Here is a 23,148-nt window from a genome sequence, read left to right on the forward strand (position 1 = left end):
GCCACATTTTCTTAATCCAGTCTGTCACTGATGGATATTTGGGTTGATTCCAAGTCTTTGCTATTGTGAATAGTGCCGCAATAAACATACGTGTGCATGTGTCTTTATAGCAGCATGATTTATAATCCTTTGGGTATATACCCAGTAGTGGGATGGCTGGGTCATATGGTACATCTAGTTCTAGATCCTTGAGGAATCGCCATACTGTTTTCCATAATGGTTGAACTAGTTTACAATCCCACCAACAGTGTAAAAGTGTTCCTATTTCTCCACATCCTCTCCATCACCTGTTGTTTCCTGACTTTTTAATGATTGCCATTCTAACTGGTGTGAGATGGTATCTCATTGTGGTTTGATTTGCATTTCTCTGATGGCCAGTGATGATGAGCATTTTTTCATGGGTCTGTTGGCTGTATGAATGTCTTCTTTTGAGAAATGTCTGTTCATATCCTTTGCCCACTTTTTGATGGGGTTGTTTGTTTTTTTCTTGTAAATTTGTTTGAGTTCTTTGTAGATTCTGGATATTAGCCCTTTGTCAGATGAGTAGATTGCAAAAATTTTCTCCCATTCTGTAGGTTGCCTGTTCACTCTGATGGTAGTTTCTTTTGCTGTGTAGAAGCTCTTTAGTTTAATTAGGTCCCATTTGTCAATTTTGGCTTTTGCTGCCGTTGCTTTTGGTGTTTTAGACATGAAGTCCTTGCCCATGCCTATGTCCTGAATGGTACTACCTAGGTTTTCTTCTAGGGTTTTTATGATCTTAGGTCTAACATTTAAGTCTCTAATCCATCTTGAATTAATTTTCATATAAGGAGTAAGGAAAGGATCCAGTTTCAGCTTTCTACTTATGGCTAGCCAATTTTCCCAGCACCATTTATTAAATAGGGAATCCTTTCCCCATTTCTTGTTTCTCTCAGGTTTGTCAAAGATCAGATGGCTGTAGATGTGTGGTATTATTTCTGAGGACTCTGTTCTGTTCCATTGGTCTATATCTCTGTTTTCGTACCAGTACCATGCTGTTTTGGTTACTGTAGCCTTGTAGTATAGTTTGAAGTCAGGTAGCGTGACGCCTCCAGCTTTGTTCTTTTGACTTAGGATTGTCTTGGCAATGCGGGCTCTTTTTTGGTTCCATATGAACTTTAAAGCCGTTTTTTCCAGTTCTGTGAAGAAACTCATTGGTAGCTTGATGGGGATGGCATTGAATCTATAAATAACCTTGGGCAATATGGCCATTTTCACAATATTGATTCTTCCTATCCATGAGCATGGTATGTTCTTCCATTTGTTAGTGTCCTCTTTTATTTCACTGAGCAGTGGTTTGTAGTTCTCCTTGAAGAGGTCCTTTACATCCCTTGTAAGTTAGATTCCTAGGTATTTTATTCTCTTTGAAGCAATTGTGAATGGAAGTTCATTCATGATTTGGCTCTCTGTTTGTCTGTTACTGGTGTATAAGAATGCTTGTGATTTTTGCACATTGATTTTGTATCCTGAGACTTTGCTGAAGTTGCTTATCAGCTTAAGGAGATTTGGGGCTGAGACAATGGGGTTTTCTAAATATACAATCATGTCATCTGCAAACAGGGACAATTTGACTTCTTCTTTTCCTAACTGGATACCCTTGATTTCTTTCTCTTGCCTGATTGCCTTAGCCAGAACTTCCAAGACTATGTTGAATAGGAGTGGTGAGAGAGGGCGTCCCTGTCTTGTGCCAGTTTTCAAAGGGAATTCTTCCAGTTTTTGCCCATTCAGTATGATATTGGCTGTGGGTTTGTCATAAATAGCTCTTATTATTTTGAGGTACGTTCCATCAATACCAAATTATTGAGCGTTTTTAGCATGAAGGGCTGTTGAATTTTGTCAAAAGCCTTTTCTGCATCTATTGAGATAATCATGTGGTTCTTGTCTTTGGTTCTGTTTATATGCTGGATTACGTTTATTGATTTGCAAATGTTGAACCAGCCTTGCATCCCAGGGATGAAGCCCACTTGATCATGGTGGATAAGCTTTTTGATGTGCTGCTGAATCCGGTTTGCCAGTATTTTATTGAGGATTTTTGCATCGATGTTCATCAGGGATATTGGTCTAAAATTTTCTTTTTTTGTTGTGTCTCTGCCAAGTTTTGGTATCAGGATGATGTTGGCCTCATAAAATGAGTTAGGGAGGATTCCCTCTTTTTCAATTGATTGGAATAGTTTCAGAAGGAATGGTACCAGCTCCTCTTGTACCTCTGGTAGAATTCAGCTGTGAATCCATCTGGTCCTGGACTTTTTTGGTTGGTAGGCTATTAATTATTGCCTCAATTTCAGAGCCTGCTATTGGTCTATTCAGGGATTCAACTTCTTGCTGGTTTAGTCTTGGAAGAGTGTAAGTGTCCAGGAAATTATCCATTTCTTCTAGATTTTCTAGTTGATTTGCGTAGAGGTGTTTATAGTATTCTCTGATGGTAGTTTGTATTTCTGTGGGGTCTGTGGTGATATCCCCTTTATCATTTTTTATTGCGTCTATTTGATTCCTCTCTCTTTTCTTCTTTATTAGTCTTGCTAGCAGTCTGTCAATTTTGTTGATCTTTTCAAAAAACCAGCTCCTGGATTCATTGATTTTTTGGAGGGTTTTTTGTGTCTCAATCTCCTTCAGTTCTGCTCTGATCTTAGTTATTTCTTGCCTTCTGCTAGCTTTTGAATGTGTTTGCTCTTGCCTCTCTAGTTCTTTTAATTGTGATGTTAGAGTGTCAATTTTAGATCTTTCCAGCTTTCTCTTGTGGGCATTTAGTGCTATAAATTTCCCTCTACACACTGCTTTAAATGTGTCCCAGAGATTCTGGTATGTTGTATCTTTGTTCTCATTGGTTTCAAAGAACATCTTTATTTCTGCCTTCATTTCATTATGTACCAGTAGTCATTCAGGAGCAGGTTGTTCAGTTTCCACATAGTTGAGCGGTTTTGATTGAGTTTCTTAGTCCTGAGTTCTAGTTTGATTGCACTGTGGTCTGAGAGACAGTTTGTTATAATTTCTGTTCTTTTACATTTGCTAAGGAGTGCTTTACTTCCAATTATGTGGTCAATTTTGGAATAAGTGCGATGTGGTGCTGAGAAGAATGTATATTCTGTTGATTTGGGGTGGAGAGTTCTATAGATGTCTATTAGGTCCGCTTGGTGCAGAGATGAGTTCAATTCCTGGATATCCTTGTTAACTTTCTGTCTCGTTGATCTGTCTAATGTTGACAGTGGAGTGTTGAAGTCTCCCATTATTATTGTATGGGAGTCTAAGTCTCTTTGTAAATCTCTAAGGACTTGCTTTATGAATTTGGGTGCTCCTGTATTGGGTGCATATATATTTAGGATAGTTAGCTCTTCCTGTTGAATTGATCCCTTTACCATTATGTAATGGCCTTCTTTGTCTCTTTTGATCTTTGATGGTTTAAAGTCTGTTTTATCAGAGACTAGGATTGCAACCCCTGCTTTTTTTTGTTCTCCATTTGCTTGGTAGATCTTCCTCCATCCCTTTATTTTGAGCCTACGTATGTCTCTGCATGTGAGATGGGTCTCCTGAATACAGCAGACTGATGGGTCTTGACTCTTTATCCAGTTTGCCAGTCTGTGTCTTTTAATTGGAGCATTTAGTCCATTAACATTTAAGGTTAATATTGTTATGTGTGAACTTGATCCTGCCATTATGATATTAACTGCCATTATGATATTAACTGGTTATTTTGCTCGTTAGTTGATGCAGTTTCTTCCTAGCCTCGATGGTCTTTACATTTTGGCATGTTTTTGCAATGGCTGGTACCGGTTGTTCCTTTCCATGTTTAGTGCTTCCTTCAGGGTCTCTTGTAAGGCAGGCCTGGTGGTGACAAAATCTCTAAGCATTTGCTTATCTGTAAAGGATTTTATTTCTCCTTCACTTATGAAACTTAGTTTGGCTGGATATGAAATTCTGGGTTTAAAATTCTTTTCTTTAAGAACGTTGAATATTGGCCCCCACTCTCTTCTGGCTTGTAGAGTTTCTGCCGAGAGGTCTGCTGTTAGTCTGATGGGCTTCCTTTGTGGGTAACCTGACCTTTCTCTCTGGCTGCCCTTAAGATTTTTTCCTTCATTTCAACTTTGGTGAATCTGGCAATTATGTGTCTTGGAGTTGCTCTTCTCGAGGAGTATCTTTGTGGTGTTCTCTGTATTTCCTGAATTTGAATGTTGGCCTGCCCTACTAGGTTGGGGAAGTTCTCCTGGATGATATCCTGAAGAGTGTTTTCCAACTTGGTTCCATTTCCCCCTCACTTTCAGGCACCCCAATCAGATGTAGATTTGGTCTTTTTACATAATCCCATACTTCTTGCAGGCTTTGTTCATTTGTTTTTCTTCTTTTTTTCTTTTGGTTTCTCTTCTCGCTTCATTTCATTCATTTGATCCTCAATCGCTGATACTCTTTCTTCCAGTTGATCGAGTCGGTTACTGAAGCTTGTGCATTTGTCACATATTTCTCGTGTCATGGTTTTCATCTCTGTCATTTCATTTATGACCTTCTCTGCATTAATTATTCTAGCTATCAATTCTTCCACTCTTTTTTCAAGATTTTTAGTTTCTTTGTGCTGGGTACGTAATTCCTCCTTTAGCTCTGAGAAGTTTGATGGACTGAAGACTTCTTCTCTCATCTCGTCAAAGTCATTCTCTGACCAGCTTTGATCCATTGCTGGTGATGAGCTGCGCTCCTTTGCAGGGGGAGATGCGCTCTTATTTTTTGAATTTCCAGCTTTTCTGCCCTGCTTCTTCCCCATCTTTGTGGTTTTATCTGCCTCTGGTCTTTGATGATGGTGACGTACTGTGGGGTTTTGGTATAGGTGTTCTTCCTGTTTGATAGTTTTCCTTCTAATAGTCAGGACCCTCAGCTGTGGGTCTGTTGGAGATTGCTTGAGGTCCACTCCAGACCCTGTTTGCCTGGGTATCAGCAGCTGAGGTTGCAGAAGATAGAATATTGCTGAACAGCAAGTGTACCTGTCTGATTCTTACTTTGGAAGCTTCCTCTCAGGGGTGTACTCCACCCTGTGAGGTGTGGGGTGTCAGACTGCCCCTAGTGGGGGATGTCTCCCAGTTAGAATGGCGTGAACCTGGGAGGCGGAGCTTGCAGTGAGCCGAGATCCGGCCACCGCACTCCAGCCTGGGCGACAGAGAAAGACTCCGTCTCAAACACACACACACACACACACACACACACACACACACGGAAACCACGGGAAAAAAAGATTAAGACACAAGGCAAGGAGGAGCTTCCTCATCAAATAAGGAGGTGTTAAAATCTTCATACATCAGAAAATTTGAGAATGTGAGGAATTACCCTTTGGCAGTGAGATAACCAAAAGTAACAAAGCGTCCCACTCAGAACTCATTAACTGCGTTGCTGAAATCTCCTGTCTACTTGCTGCTTTTGACCCATTTGACCCATCTATTGTGAACAATGGTATGTAGAAATCTCCCACTATGAAAGTGGATTTATCAATTTCTTGCTGTAACTCTATCAATTTTTACGTCATAGATTTTGAAGAACTTTTATTAAATGTATACACATCCTTTTAATAAACTAAACATTTTTTTTTAACCAGGTAATGATCCTCTTCATCCTTAGAAATGCCTTAAAGTCTTAAATCCTCTCGTTTTCAACCTTTGCATGTTACCTTATATATCGGCAACTTCTATTTAGGTTCAACAATTTGTTCCTATCAGGTATCCTACACAAAAACAAGTATCAGAAGTGCAATCTGCATTATTTTGTTTTTACAAAAATATACTACACATCAACCAAAAATAGCTGATCTATTTCCTAAAATATAAATATACACAATAAAATTCCTATATGCCTATAACAAACTTGTTAGGTTAAAGAATATTTAAAACATCGCTTCTCAATGATCAAAACTCAACATGGCTATTAACAAAACGTTTCCTCATTCACAGTAATATCCCCCTCCGTTTGATCATTTTTCTTCTTCATTTTGCTTCCTGTTCCACAATTTCCTTCAACATTTTCTCAACTTTCCTGGGGACTTATCTTGCGACACTAAGTTAAATATGAAAGACACTGGAGAAACATGTCAATTGAAGTGTACAATGGCAGAGAATTACTCAGCTAAGTCTAACTCTGAGATGCCTTTCAGCAACATCCAAAATGAATGTTCTTCTTGCTACCACTTGTCAAGATTTTCAAAATCCCTACACATGATTCCACCAATTGCATTAAGAAAATAACTTGTTATTTTTATTAAAATCATTTTACAAAGAATTGAGTTGAATTTGATGGGTATAAATATAAAATTTCCCCATAAAATATTGAAGGAAAAATGTTATACTAGGAGGTATGTATGTTCTATAAAGTTTGGTTAATAGGAGAACTTTCCACTAGAAATATTCAAATTGGTGAAAAAAATCTGCAACTATACCTGTATGTGGATGTTCCCTAGTCCAATCTATCAATATTTGTTTTATAAATGATGAGTTTAGTCTATTCATACTTATTGTTATATTTATATATTTGAACCTATTTCCACCACATAATTTACTTTTTTGGCTTATTCTACATTTTTCTGAATTTATCCATCTATTCTTACTTTTCTAAAAATATTATTTTCCTCTAACCAAATAGAACTTACATTCTTTGATATCCTCCCAACACCCATCATATTTCTATTACTCTACGTATTTAATTCTATATCACAACTGATGTCATTCTAAATATACATAGAAGAAATATTGAGACAACTGTACTATAAATGAGGAAGGAAGAGGGACATAAAAGGAGGTAAAGTTTCTATACTTAATTTGAATGATGAAATGGCAACCCTAGTAGATTGTGGTAAATTACATGTACATAAAATGTGAATTTTTACTCTGAATTGATCATTCCACACTGTATACAGGTATCAAAATATTATGTGTACCCTCAAAAATATGTACATCAATAATATACTAATAAGAAATACAAATAAATAATGTTTAAAAAATAAAATGTAAATCATAGAAAACCCGCTAAAAAGAATGTACATTGAAACACACTCAGAAACAGTACAGATAACTCAAAATAAAATTCCAAAAAATGCTTAAGTAACACAAAAAAAGCTGAGAAAAGAAAACAAATAAATGAAAAATGGGAAAACAAACAGAAAACAAAAAAATAAAATATTCTTAAGCCCTAACATGCCAATAATTGCATTAAATCTAAATGGTCTAAATACACCAATTGAAAAGAAATTGGCAGAGTGAATTTTTTTTTAATGATCCAACTATTTGCAGTTTAAAGGAAACTCACTTAAATGGAGCAACATAGGCAAGTTGAGAGAAAAAGGATGGAAAAAGTTATATAGTAAAAATGTTAATCAAAAGATATCAGGAGAGCTAGATTAATATTTGATAGTGTAGACTTAAGCAAAGAAAATTACAAGAGACAGAAAGAGACATTATATATTGATATAAGAATGAATTTACTGGCTGGGCACAGTGACTCATGCCTGTAATCTCAGCACTTTGGGAGGCCAAGGTGGGTGGATCACGAGGTCAGGGGATCGAGACTGTCCTGGCTAACATGGTGAAACCCCATCTCTACTAAAAATAAAAAAAATTAGCCTGGCGAGGTGGTGGGCACCTGTAGTCCCAGCTACTTGGGAGGCTGAGGCAGGAGAATGGTGTGAACCCAGGAGGCGGAGCTTGCAGTGAGCCGAGATCACGCCACTGCACTCCAGCCTGGGCAACAGAGCAAGACTCTGTCTCAAAAAAAAAAAAAAAGAATGAATTTACTAAAAAAAAAAAATCTTAAATCTGTATGCACCAAACAACAGAGCTGCAAAATATGTAAAGGAAAACTGATAGAAGTAAAAAAATAAATTCACAATTATAGTTGGAGATTTCAACACTCCTTTCTCAACAACTGATAGAACAACTAGTGAGAAGATAAGTAACAATATAGAAGAACTTGACAACACCAATAACCAACAGAACCTAATAGAACACTCCACACAACAGTAGAATATGTATTCTTTTCAAATATCATACAAATTGTGTTCTCCAGTTACAGTGAAATAAAACTAAAAATCAGTAATAGAAAGAGAACAAGAATATCTTCAGGCATTTGGAAACTAAAAAACACACTTACAAATAATCCATAGCCCAAAGATAATGTCTCAAGGGAAATTTAAAAAACACATTTAACCAAATGAAAATGAAAATACAACATATCAAAAAATGTGGGGCATAGTTAAAGCAGAGTGAAGAGTGAAATTTATAGCACTAAATGCATTTGTCAGAGAAGAGGAAAAGTCTCAAATCAATAATCTAAATTACCATCTCACATGGAAAACAGCAAAAATACCCAAAGCAACTGGAAGAAAGAAAATAATAAAGATAAGAGCAGGAACCAATGAAATTGAAAACAGAAAACCAATGAAGAAAATCGATGAAATGAAGAGCCGATTCTTTGAAAATCAATAAAATTGACAGAGAAGACACAAGTTACCATATTGGGAATGAAATAGGTTACATCAACGCTGGCCCTGCAGACATCAAAAAAATAATAAGAGAATATTATCAATAATGCTACATATATAAATTTCACAACTTCGATAAAATGGACCAATTCCTCCAAAAACACAAACCACCCCAATTCACCTAATATGACACAGATAATTTGAATATCCCCATAACTATTAGTGAAATTGAATTTATAATTTATAGGTTCCCGAAAAAGAAATCTCTAGGACCAGATGGTTTGGACGTTCTACCAAATGTTTAAACAAGAATTAACACCAATTCTACACTATCTCTTCCAGAAAATAGAAGATGAGAGAACACATCCCAATTCATTTTATGAAGCTAGTATTACTCTGATACCAAAATCTGGCAAAGATGGTACAAAAAATAAAACTGCAGACTGATATTCCTCATGAATATGGATACAAAAATATTCTTAACAAAATATTAGCAAATAGGATTTAGCGCTATATAAAAAGAACTATATACCATGTCCAAGTGGGGTTTATTCCAGGGATTCAATATTCAAAATTTCAAAATCCATGTTTTGTTCCATATCTCAAAATCAATAAATGCAATCCACCATATTAACAGGCTAAAGAGGGAAAATTATACAATCATAGCAATTGATGCAGAAAAGTGTTTGTCAAAATTCAAAACTCTGAAGCAACCAAGATGTGAATAAATGTGAAGCAGTAAGTAAATGGATGAATAAACTGTGTTACATCCAGACAACAGAATATTATTTAGCACTAAAAAGAAATGAACTATCAAGCCATGAAAAGGCATGGAGAAAACTAGAATGCATATTAGAAACCAATCTAAAAAGGCTACATGTTGTGTGATTCTGACTATATGACATTCTAGAAAAGGCAAAACTATGGAGACAATAAAAAGATCAGAGGTTTCCAGGGTTTGATGCAGGAAAGAGAGTGAATGAGTGAAACCAAGATGACTTTTAGGGCAATGAAAACATTCTGTATGATTCTATAATGATGAATATATGTCATCATGCATTTGTCTAAACTCATAGAATTTACAATACGAAGAGCAAACCCTAATGTAAATCGTGGACTTTGGTTCATAGTGATATGTCAATACAGGTGCATCAGTTGTAACAATGTATCACTCTGATTGGGAATGTCGATAGTCGGGGAGGCTGTGCATATATGGGAGTAGAGGACATATGGGAAATATCAGTAACTTCCTCTCAATTTTGCCATAAAACTAAAACTGCTCAAAAAGAAAGTCTTCCAAAAAAGACGAATAAGATTTTCAAAATTCAACGACCATTTATAATAAAATTGCTCAGAAAAAAATAGAAAGAAAGGGACGTTCCCTCAACTCTTTGAAGAGTATCTACAAAATAGCTACAGATTGCATTGTATGTAATAGTGAAAGACTGAAGGTTTTTCCCCTCATATCAGAAACAAGGCAAGGATGCCTATTTTCCCCACTCTTATTTAAAAGTGTGCTAGAAGTTTTAGCTAGTGCAGTAAGTCATGGAAAGGAAATAAAAGGCATAGAGATCATAAGAGAAAAAATATATTTTCCCTACTTGCAGATGATATGACTGTCTATGTAAGAAACCACAAATAATCTAAAACAAAAGTTCCTGTAACTAACATTTGAGTTCATCAAGATCTTAGGATATAAGATAATATACAGAAATCACTGTAATTCTACACATTAACAATGAACAGAGACACAGAAGTTAAAAATGCATTATCATTACAATTACTTTTAAAAAAGATAAAGACTTAGTTATAAATGCAACAAAATATATGCAAATTTGCACCCTGAAAACTATACAGTACCAATGAAAGATACCAGAGAAGATCTTTAAAAAATAGAGAGTTATACCATGTTCATTGATTTTAAGGCTCAGCATACTCAACTATGTCAATTCTTCCCAAAATGATATACAGATTTAACACAATACCTATCAAAATTTTATCAAGATGTTTTGTGATGTAAACAAGACTATCCTAAAATTTAAATTGAAAAGCAAAAGAACGAGAATTGCTAAAACCATTTTTAAAAGACTAATAAAGTGGTTGTTCTAATTTATGACTTATAATATAGCCACAGTACTCCACTATGTGGTATTGGTGCTAATCACTTTGATGTGACACATAGATCAATGGAACAGATCAAGAAACTGTCCCACACAAATATGTTCAACTGTTTTTTGGCAAAAGCACAAAAGCAATTCAATGGCAGAAAGCCTTCTCAACAGCACCCACAGACAATAAAAAGATGAACCTCAACCAAAGACTCACACTTTTACAAAAATTAACTGAAATAATCATGGACTTAAATATAAAATGTACAACTATAAAATCTTAAGAAAGAAAGAAGAAAATTTTTGGAATCTAGAACTAGGCAAATTGTTCTCGAATTTAACACCAAAACCATTGTATATAAAAGGAAAAATTGCTAAGTTGGACTTACTCAAAATTAAAAATTTGCTTTCTAAAATATCCTGTTAACTGGTTAAAAGACAAACTATAGACTGGGAGAAAATGTCTGCAAACCACATAGTTGACAGGAGACTAGTATCTAGAATATATTTTAAAAACTCTTAAAATTCAATGGTGAAGAAACAATAAAATTAGATCATGGACACAAAAAAACGAAAAGACATTTCATTCAGTAGACATGCTATATTCACTGAAGAGGATATAGCAAATAAGCACACAAAAGCTATTCAGCATTATTAACCATCCAGGAAATCCAAATTTAAACCATAATGATTTATTATCACACACCTATGAGAATGGCAAAAATAAAAAAAACTGGGACAAAACCAAATGCTAGTGAGGAGTCAGAGAAACTAGAATATTCATATATTCATTGCTAGCGAGAATGTAAAATAGAACAGCCATTCTGGAAAAGTTTGGCAGTTCCTTGAAAAATAAGCGTGCAACTATCATTTGAAACAGCATTTACTCTCCTGGGCATTTATCTCAGATAAATAAACTGCGTTCACAAAAGGACTTGCATATGAAATTTTTTTTGTAATAGTCCAAATCTGGAAACAGATGTCCTTCTGGGTGAACGGTTAAACAAACTGTGGTACAACCAATATGATGGAATACTACTCAGCAATACAAAAGAAAATGAAGAAAATGCTATCAATACACACAATAACTTGTATGGCTCTAAAGGGCACTATGCAGAGTGAAAAAACGTCAATCTCAAAACGTCAGATGCTGTATGGTTCCATTTCTACAACATTTTGAAATGATAAAAATTATAGAAATGGAAACGGTGAGTACAGGAGGAAAGTGGGTGTGGCTACAAAAGAGTAACATGAGGGATTGTTGTGGTGATAGAATTGTTCTGTGTCTTGGCTGTGTCAGCATCAGTATCCTGGATGTGATATTGTGCTATGGTTTGCAAAATACCTGATAGGGTTTGGATCTGTATCCCTGCCCAAATCTCATGTCAAATTGCAATCCCCAATGTTGGAGGAGGGGTGTGGTGGGAGGTGATTGGATCATGGGGGCTGATTTCTCCCTTGCTGTTCTCCCGACAGTAAGTGAGTGTTCTCACAAGATCTGGTTGTTTAAAAGTGTGTAGCACCTCCTGCTTCACTCTCTTCCTCCTACTCCGGCCACACAGGACGTCCCTACTTCCCCTTCACCTTCGCCGTGATTGTAAGTTTCCTGTGGCCTCCTCAGCTGTGCTTCCCGTACAGTCTGTAGAGCCATGACTCAACTAAATCTCTTTTCTTTATATATTAACCAGTCTCAAGTAGTTCTTTACAGCAATGTGAGAACAGACTAACACAATGTCACTATTAGGAGTAATGTGAAAGAGAGTACATGGGACCTCTCTGTATTATTTCTTACAACTGAATGTAAGTTATCTCAAAATAAAAAGTGTAATTAAAACAAAACAATGTTCAAGCAACAACAATAAAGGATGAAAATGATAAATGAAATATTTGGGGGTCCTCAGACCACCACTATGTCTTGAGATTTGCTAGATGGACTCACAGGACTCAGTATATAGTTGTACTCACAGCTAAAGTTCATTACAGTGGGTAGTAATGACACACAGCCATGTTACAAAGACAAAGACAGAGGACGGTTGGGCACAGTGGCTCACGCTTGTAATTCCAGCACTTTGGGAGGCTGAGTTGGGTGGATCATGAGGTCAGGAGTTCAAGACCAGCCTGGCCAATATGGTGAAACCCTGTCTCTACTAAAAGAAATACAAAAATTAGCCAGGCATGGTGGCAGGCACCTGTAATCCCAGCTACTCAGGAGGCTGTGGCAGATAATTGCTTTAACCCGGGAGGCAGAGGTTGCAGTGAGCCAAGATCGCACCACTGCACTCCAGCCTGGGTAACAGAGCAAGACTTTCTCTTTCAAAAAGAAAAAGAAAAAGAAAAAGACAGAAAACACGTCTAGAGGAATCCATATGCAGGCTTCCTTATGCTTTGTCCCTCCCATAACAAAGAAAATGCAGCAATACGTGTGCAGTGTTTCTACCCAGGGAAGCCCAAGAGAGGCACAGCACTCAAAGCTTTTACTGGGGGCGAGTCATGTTGGCACTCTCTGCCTAACACATAGCAAAATCCAGACTCCCAGAAGGAAATCAGATGTTCAGCACAAACCACATTGTTTGCACACTGAGCTACCCTTATCAGTGAGGGAATGGTGGGGATACACTGAAATCCAAATTCCCAGATCCCAGCCAAGAGTCAACCTTGCCATAGGCCTTTCTAAGAATGGCAACCTAGGTCTACTGTGATAACTCTTCACTGCACACTATGCAGACACTAACCAAAAGAAAACTAGAGGGCTATTTTAATCAAACAAAGTAGATTTACAAATAAGGAATATTATCAGGGATAAACAGGGCATGACATAATGATGAAGGGTTTCATTCTCAAAAATAAGAATCTTACCTGTGTATGCAATAAGTAACAGAACTTCAAAATATATGAATGAAAGCTTATATGACTGAAACAGAAATAACCAACCTCACAATTATAGTTGAACTCCTCAACAGCCTTCTCCAAGTAATTAACAGAACAAGTAGACAGAAAACCACTAAGGATATAAAAGTCCTGAACAACACTCTAGGCCACATTTGACCTAATTGACACAGAATGCACATTCTTCTTAAATTTACATGGGACATTCACCAAAATTCACTACATTCTTGGACATAAAATAACTTTAACAGCATTAAAAGAATAGAAATTGTAGTAAGTATAGGCTCAAGCTATAAAGGAATGAAACTAGAAATCAGTAACAGATATTTGGAAAATATCTAAATATACGGACATTAAACAATACACTACTAAAAGAGAGAAAGTCTCGAGGAACGTTTTAGAAATATTTTAAGCTGAATGAAAATTAAAGCACAGAATATCCTGTTTTGCAGGATGCAGCTAAGGCAGTGCTTAGATGGAAACACATAACATTAAATGCTTGCATTGGAAAAGAATGAAGATCGCACATTAGCAATCTAAGGTTCCCCCTGAAGAAGAGCAAATTAGACCTAAAGCAAAAAGAAAGAAGGAAATCGTACAGTTAAGAGCAGAAATCAATAAGGTGGAAAGTGGAAAAAAAATAGAGAAAAATCAATACAATTCCAAACCGGATTTGAGGGGGAAAAAAGCAGTAAAAGTGATACACTTCTAGTCAGACTGCCCAATGAAGAAAAAGAGAAAAAGACAAAAATCAGTGGTTCAGGGAAGTAAAAAGGAGATACCACTACTGCTGCTGTAGTTATTAAAATGATAATGAAGAAATATTAGTAACAACTTCATGTTAATACATTTGAAATCTTGGATGAAATCAATCAATTCTTTGAAAGACACAGACCACCAAAACTCACTCAAGAAGATACAGCTACCCTGAATAGCCATATACCTATGAAGGAAACTAAAATTGTGGTTAAAATCCTCCAAAACAGAAAACTCCAGGCTGCTATGGTTTACTGGCAAATTCTATGAAATATTTAAGGAGGAAATTATACAAATTTCTACACAACCTCTACCGGAAAACAGAAAAGGAAAACATTTTCAAACCTATTTGATGAAGCCAGCATTATCCTAATACGAAGACCAAGCAAAGATATTAGAAAAGTTTAATTTCAATGAAGTTCAACTTATTAATGTTTTATTTGATAGGTTGCGCTTTCAGTGTTGCTTCTGAAAATCTTTTGCCTCACCCAAGTTTACAAAGACCTTATCCTAGATTTCCTTTAGAAGTTTGGATGTTAACACAAAATGTGCAAAGTGATATTTGTAAAGCACATAACTGATTTGTTTCCAGAATATATTAAATACTTTCAACACACAAGAAAAAAAACTTCAAATTTAAACAATAGGCAAAAGGTCTGAACAGATACTTCATCAAGTCAATGACAAATAAGCATATGACAAGTGCCCAAAGTCACCAGTCATTAAGCAAGTGCTAATGAAGACCACAGTGATATGCCACTGCACATATATTAGAATGTCCAAAATTATGAAGACATCTATATCATGTGTTGGCAAGGATGTGGAGCTATTGGGACTCCCATACGATCATTAGTTTGGTACCAAATTTTTCAGCGCTAGAGATAATTGGTGTTTGCTTTTGTTTGTTTGTTTGCTTTTTACTTTTTATTTTGAAAGAATCTTTGCAACAGAAGAGTTGAAAAGATAAAGTTTCCTGTTCCCTTCCCCCATTTTCCCTCGTGTTTGCACCTTACATAAATAAAGTAAATTGACAAAACTAATAAATTAACAATGGTATGACATTATTAACTAAATTATAAACATTATTCACATATCACTAATTTTCCCCTCATGTCTATTTTGTATTTTGGCTCCAACTCGAGGTCCCACGTTGTACCTAGATGTCTTGTCTTCACGAGCTCCTTGCGCCTGCCACAGTGCTTCAGTCTTCCATTGTCTTGCATGATCTTGACACTTTTGAAGAACACTAGTCAGGTGTTTCGTAGAAAGTTTTCAACTTGGTTTTGTCTGATGATGTCTAATGTTTAGATTGAGAGGTGCTGCGCCCTACTCAGTGCCTCCTATCAGGGATAATCGATGTTGATGTAACACTTAGGTAAGATGGCATCTTCCAGGTTCTTCACTATAAAATTTTTATTTCCTCTTTTGCAATTAATAAGGTTTGAGGTTTTCCCTCATCTCTCCACTTTGGCACTATATGTCCCCTTTGGATCTGAGGTCTTTGTTTCCTTCTTTTCATTCCAGAAAATATGTATGTATTATTTCTCTCAAGAGTTTCTGTTTTCTACTTTTATTTCTTATATCCTTTGATCTCCTCCACATTGCTGGTTTTTGTAGACTCCAACTGAAGGATTTTCACTCTTCTGCTTCTCTTTTCCATCTCTTTTAGCTTTTTGTTTGTTTGTTTTTTCTATCATGTTCCTCAGAAATGTCTAAAAGCTGGTGTTTCAGATTATGAATTAATTCCTCAGCTATATCCATTTTGTTAAATAACCCATCTTTATTCAACTATTATACATTTCACATACAAATGTTTACTTTTTTCATTTTATGTTTTCTTGTTCTTGTTTTATGGTTTCTTCTTTTTTTTTTTTTCATTTAGTGTGTTTATTGGGCTTGTTTTAAACTCTTGGTCTAGACATTCTAATATTTCTGCTTCTGATGGAATCTGTAATGCACTATCCCACTTTTCTTTTGAAATAGCTGTACCACTCAAATGTCTCATTACATTTGCTAGTGAACCCCTTTTCCCTAGTACTGTCAGCTACTCTGTCAGACAATGAAAGCCAGGACCTGAGTCAATATTAGCCTAATTCGCTCAGATGAACAGACCCTAGTTGGGAGAACTTCAGGTACCAGAGAATGGCAGCCAATCACCCTCTACTCCACAAAGCAACTACCTAGTTCAAGACTTTATTTTTCATCTATCCAGAAAGTGCAGTAAAACAAGACACTTAGATAATTCAGGTGGGAGTAGAGAAGTGGGGGTAGAGAGGGGGTTAGATGAGAAGAGGTATGTATGTGAGTTCCCACTTACTTTTGTCAGTTCCTAACCAGCACAGGACTTTTGTCCTGCAACAATTTTTCCCTGGGGAACACCTGAACCAGAACTTGAGTTGCCATAGGTATGAGAACAGGCTTTGCATTTCCTAAAGTAATGATGGAGGGAAAGCAAAACCAACCCCACAGGTTCTCATCTTCCATCACTGTGCCTGACTTGGCCTGCCCCAAGTCTACTTTCCCCACCCACGAGCTCAAAAATCCTCTATAACCCCAGGAATTTTCTCACAGCTTTCCATTTAAGTTTCTGTTTTTGCTCTAGAGCAAGTGCCTCAACCTCAGCACCATGGACATTTGGAGCCAGATAATTATCTGTTGTGTGGGGGCTGTGCTGTACCTTGTAGGGTCCCTGTGGCAGCCCTGGCCTCTCCCCACTCGATGCAAGTAGCAGCACCACCAAAATGTCTCTATATATTGTCAGATGTCCCCTGGTGAGGGGTCATTTTTGGATGAGAACCACTGTGATCTTGGGGCCGTGGGCTTGCACTCATGCTGGTAATGGCGTTTTGGTAGGAGTCATCAAAGAGCAGTCTCTCCTATATAACTGCACATGATAGGTGCTCGGTAAGTATCGCTTCTCTTCCTTCTCTGCCCCTCCCTGACAAAGGAAAAAGGTAAAAACAAAAATTGGGCCTTAAACCAGACCTACAATGGTGCTGGAGACAACTGAGGAGAAACTACAGGGGAGGTTATTGGGCATGCCTTTGAGGACATGCGGCCCTCCATTGAGGGCAGGGGACTTCTCTGCCTGCTGATGGCATAGAGTCCACTAGTCACTGCCAGGCAAACTTCCCTGCCTCCTAAGACCTGTGCAGTCACCAGAGCCAAGAAATCCACGCTGGACAGCTTAAGGCATCAGCTGATGAGCTGCCTCATCTGGGCAATGCACGGGCTTTAGCTCCCCTGTCTTTAATTGGTATTAAAGATTAAAAAGCAAATTACCAAAGCAATCACACCGAATCCACTTGTCTGTATCTCGCTACGGCTCCCAAGCAGTTTGATATTTACTGTCAGCTGGCATTTAATTACTCAGCCAGATTTGGAGGCCATAATTGACAGAATGCTGAAAACTAATTCTTTAAAAGGACGCTTTCCACATGCAAGAACACTTGGGCTCAGAGGTGACGCCGTCTCCCTGTTCCAAGGATCAGAGAGACAGACACCAGAACAGACTGGCTGCTTCTCCCTGCACTCCTCCCTACTGTTCTCTAGTGGATTTAGGTCCGCCTGCCTGCTGGAGTCAGTGGGGAAAAGCAAATGAGACATTGAGACATGAAACATTGCCCCTTTCTAGCCACAAATCCACCCTAGTCCCAATTCTACAGAAAACTCCCACAGCCTAGAGAGGGTCCCGCCTCCAAGGCAGAACTATGAAGCCAACAGAGCCACCGTTGTGCCAAGTATGAAGGAAAAAACCCCAGCTAAAGGCACAGTGGGCGGAACATCTGGGTACCGCTGACTATGTAATCACATATTTCTGAAGCGTCACTGCACATTGTAAAAATCTCCACCTCACCCTTGCTGTCCATGTCTCTTGTCACTGGACGTTGTTCTGACTTCCTAATCCTGCGTCAATTATGTCATGCACTGTGGAATAATTTAGACACTAAAACTAGACTGGACTCAGTAGCATACATTACAGAAAAGGGGGCAATGCCGTTCCACAGAAATACGGAAAAGGTAGTAATCCATCCGTCATTTCTCACCCTAATCTGTCAGTGTTGCCGTCCATAACAACTGGGCTCCATGCCACACTGAAAATACAGAGATCCTAATGCAAAGAGAGGAGATGACAGCACCCTTGTCCTCAGCTGTTGTTTTTGGAGGTTTATTTTTAAATAAATAATTCCAAACTCTTACAAATGGCACGTTTTCAAAAAGGATTAAAAAAATTTTTCCCAATATTCCTATATTTCAACTAGCAAATCATCAAGATCAAGTATCAATACGAGAAAAAACGCCTTTGTTTTCTGGTGTGTTTCTTTTCTCAAGCATTTGGGCTTAAGGGAAAGGGGGCATTTTGAAAGAGGGGTAGAAGGAAAAGAGCTGGGGGAAAGCCTAACTTTGATGGAATGACTGTTGGAAACCTGGGCTCCTCAGCATGGGTCTGTGCTGGGCTCAGCCAGCCGTTCGCCGCATGTCTGGTCCCTCCTCCTCCTCAGGAGGAAATGGAAGTTCTGTTTGAATCTGTGCAAGGCCCAAACTCTCCAAGCCTTGACGAAATCACAGTCAGGAATGTTACAAAGCAGACTTCCCTACGAATGCACCGGGCTTTCCGTGGAGAGATCGACAGACTGGGGCTATTTTGGATGCCCCACTTAAAGCCGCGGGGGTGCCCTGCGCAGAGAGCGGGCGCTGCTGGGCTCAGGGCTGGGGCGCAGCTGCCGCGCGCCTGGGCAGGACCGCGGAGAGCAGATGCACGCGCTGCAGCGCAAGCTGGGGAGTATTAGGTGCCTGGATTTATTCCAGCAGCCCTGTGACTGCACAAAGCCAAGGTGTTCCCTGGCTCTGGCCTCCCGCATACACCTCTCCCCAGAGCGCTGTCGCCCCAGAAACTTCATGGACCACGGCCTCGCTGCTGTCAGTCCTGGGAGGATTCAGGGAGCGTCTATCTAGCCGGCTGACTGCCTATTTTAAGAAATTAATAAAAGAGCAAGTACCAACTATTCCTTCAAAATCTCTGTCACCACACATCTGCTCACAGGAGGTGATGGCATGAACCCCACTCCACTCCCAGCAGCCTGTGGTCTTCACCCTTAGATGTTTCAGCTTGGGGTAGGGACGCTCTGCCCCGCCCTCGTCCTTGTTTCCAGGTCATCGTCATTCTCTTTTCCTTCTACCAAACTGGCAGGCTCAATGCGCAAGCCCCCAGGAATTTCAGATCTCAACAGAGAATATCCACTTTAAAAGAAAATACGTCTGTCTAAAAATAATGTAGAAACCAGAAATTTTATTTTTCAAAAATTAAGCAAAAATACCTACCATCTTCATCAGTACTTACATTTTGATGCATTTCCTTCCAACATTTTCTAAAATAAAATTTATTTTTTTGCACGACTAGGATTATATAATATATTTATTTTTATACCCTGCACTTTTTAAATTTTTGCAAACATTTTCCCATTGAAAAGTGTTCAAAAGCTCCATTTAAAATGGAAACCTAACACTCCTGTAGCAGGGAGGCACCCTCACTTACTTAACAGTCCTTGAATTGTTGGGTATTTAAGTGTTTCCATTTTTTCACGATGAATAACTTGGAATGAACATCTTCGGATGTATGTCTCTGACCCTACCATTGATTACATTCTCAGGTTTCTAAAAGTGGAATTATTGAGTCAAAAGATAGGAACACGTTAAAGCTCTTAAAATAAATTGCAAAATTTACATCCAGAGAGGTTGCTTCAATTTGTACTCCCACCAACCTGTATTAACTTCATTTTTTAAAATCTTTAATAATCTCATAGCCCCAAAATTGTATGTAGTCAAAGTTATTGATCCAGTCCTCTGTGATTCTTTTTAACATTCCAGTGCTAAGAATAACCATCCTCATTCGGAAGGCAGAAAAACAGCCATCTAAATATCTTCTAGTTTTTTACAAGATTTATTCTCTTACATTTAACTCAGTAATCTATGTGAAATTAGTGCATGTATAAAGAGAGGATCTCTCTGGGGGCACAAGCCCCCTCTCCCCATTCCTCCAAGCTTCCATGTAGAGGGCTGTCTTCCTTGTTTGTTTGTTTTTTACACGAGACAAGCAACTTACCTGACTGTGCATGAGAGAGAATGCTAGGCTCTTCCTCTTTCCTCTTTGTCTCTGCACTTCCACCGGGAGTCCCATCTAGTCTGCCCCTCTGCCCTTAGCTTTGAGAGGTGGCCCCATGGGAAGACCTGAAGTGTTTAGTGCTGCCAGGGACTCCATCTGGGCAAGTCTCTCTAGCCCAGGTGCAAAGCGTTAGCGAGTTGGTTTTCTAACACATCTAGACCCACATTCTCTACCCAGTCTCTGCAAGTAATCAGTGTAATATATTGACCTCTGTCTTTCTGACTTAATCTCTCAACTCATTTTAAACATGGGCAGTGTAGAGGAGGTTATTTATCAAATCCCCTAACATCTAAACAATTTACAATGATTATTTTAAAGTAACTAGGCAATATTTCTAACTAAATAATAGATCCCTTCCTCACCAATCCGTGAGTCTTCCTTTACTGCATATCATTGAATATGTATATACTTAAGTCTAGGCTATTCAGTCTTTTCTATATTCTATTGATAATACCAATTTATTCTGTTCCATACAGTACTTTACAGTGTCATACAGTATCTATAGTACTGTCATACAGTATCTGTAGTTTGTATAGAACACAGTAAATCACTTATGACACTGATTCATTAGCCAGAATCATAGAGATTTATACTGTGTTCTATTATTCGTGTTTTAACAGATGCAATGATGATGTTACTCATTTGAATTGTCTGAGAGTAGCCCGGATGACAGTGGTTTCCAAACTTTGGTGCACATCAGAATCATCTGGGAAGCTTGTAAAAACTAGGATGCTTAGGTTGCCCACTATACCACCAATGAAATCAGAATGTCTGGAGATTTTTTTAATGTCTAGGTGATTCCAATGTGCAGCAAAATTTAGGAGTGACTGCCTTAAAAGAAGACATGTGTGTGCAGCCAGGAGACCAGGAACCAAGGGTTTTCTGCCAACTTCTCAACTGCCCTCACTTGTAGTCTTCACTTGCAGAAGATGAATATGTTAGTACCTGGTCATGGCCTCGCATACTGGAAAGAGTTTCCATTAACGAAAGAATGTCTTTTCAATAGTTTGTACTCCCCAAAAGAAACATGCAGAATTATCTTTAGTCATGAACTTTACTAGCAATAAAAAGTATACTCACATAGACCCAATCCCTGTTTTTCCTGGGGATTATATGGTAGAGCAGACAATGGATGTGTCAACCAACCATAAACAAAGACTGCATCACAAAAGCATGATGCTTAGACCCACAAATTAAGAAGAAACCACTAAATAATTAGAGTATGCATTCATTTTATCCATTCAAAGTATTTTGACAAGATTGGAAAAAAATTCTTTTTGGTTTATAACATTTGCAGAGCCTTGAACTTGGGCCAGACTACAGAAAAAATGCCTAGAATTTATATAGCATATTTCTCCTAAGGAGTCATCATTTCCACCCCCAGCCCCAAATGTGCATCTACAGTTTTAGCTTTCTGTGCCTATCAGTGCATCCATGTGGGCCAGAACCACCACAGCTTCCTCAGCCCCCAAAGCCTGGGTTACCTTCTAGCTGAATGGTGCCTGCTGGGGCAGAACTTTGACATGATACCCTAACACCTGCTGAAGGCTGCAGGAGCTCCCTCTACTCTCCAGGACTTTGATATCCAATAAAGGGTTCCTGACCTGGCATTCTTTTCTGAATCCTGCCCTGACTGAACTCCACGCTGGGCTCCAGCTTGCAATCACCCACTGTAGTGCAGAAGATGGCCTTACTCCACGCTGGGCTCCAGCTTGCAGTCACCCACTGTAGTGCAGAAGATGACCTTCGCACTTCCACCTCTGCCCTTTTCATTTCCCAGAACACCAGGCTCCTACCCAATGCTCAACTCTCAACTTGAGCCTTGCTTCCCACAACGCTACCACCTGGCTCCCTTTCTCCATAGTCAGTCTTCTCTCTGTTCCAAAAGCCATTAAGCCATGGCAGAGGACATGTAAACTAGACCTGGGACTTTGCTCAGTGACCCCGTCCTCCTCTGGAGCTCATGCCATTCAATTGTAGCATTTCCTTTCACATCTTGTGTCCTCAAATAAGACATTGCTGTCGGGGGTTCTGGATCCCCATAGAGTTCCTTTCCAGCCACCCCCTGCCTAAGTGCAGGTGCACTCCAGAGTGTGGTCCACATCCTCCTTCTCACCTTATTCTCAGTCTGTCCCAAGTCAGCCGGTTTACACGCATAGTTCTGCAATCGCCTTGTGACAAAGCCATCGGTCCCCAGTGTTCTCCAGAGCTTCAGGCCTGTATCTTCGCTGACTACCAGAAATCTTCCCCTGAATATTCTAACAGCCTCAGTTTCAAAGTCTCCAAAGCCAAGGGCTCTCACATCTCCAGGTCTTCTGGTGGCACCCTTGTCTCTTCTAATGACTCTACTTAGATCCTTCAACCATGGTCAGAGCAAGGTATTATAGTAGTAATCATAACAGCAGCAACCAGTGACAATCACATTTATTGAGCACTTACTCCAGGTGTGACGTCCTGCTGGGTTGGTACAGCCATCCTTCCAGGCATGTAGCATCATCTCCATTTTGCAGCTGAAGTTTAGGGAGGATAAGTACATTCCTCCAAGTTACATGGCTAATATGTAGACTCTAGTCCAGACTCCAAGAGCCCTCTCTATGCCAGGTGCTGGGCTCCTGTTACTCTCCCATTACCTGTGAGGAGAGTGTGGGCCCTGCGAACCACTCCCCGACATGCATCCCCCTCAGATGACCTAAGCCAACCAACCAGGTTTCTCCATCTGCAGCGTTGAGTTCAGGGATGGACTGTGGTTATGGGTTGAATTGTGTCTTCCTCCAAAA

Source organism: Trachypithecus francoisi, unplaced genomic scaffold (genome assembly GCF_009764315.1).
Source record: "Trachypithecus francoisi isolate TF-2019V2 unplaced genomic scaffold, Tfra_2.0 Lachesis_group8, whole genome shotgun sequence".
NCBI lineage: Eukaryota > Metazoa > Chordata > Mammalia > Primates > Cercopithecidae > Trachypithecus > Trachypithecus francoisi.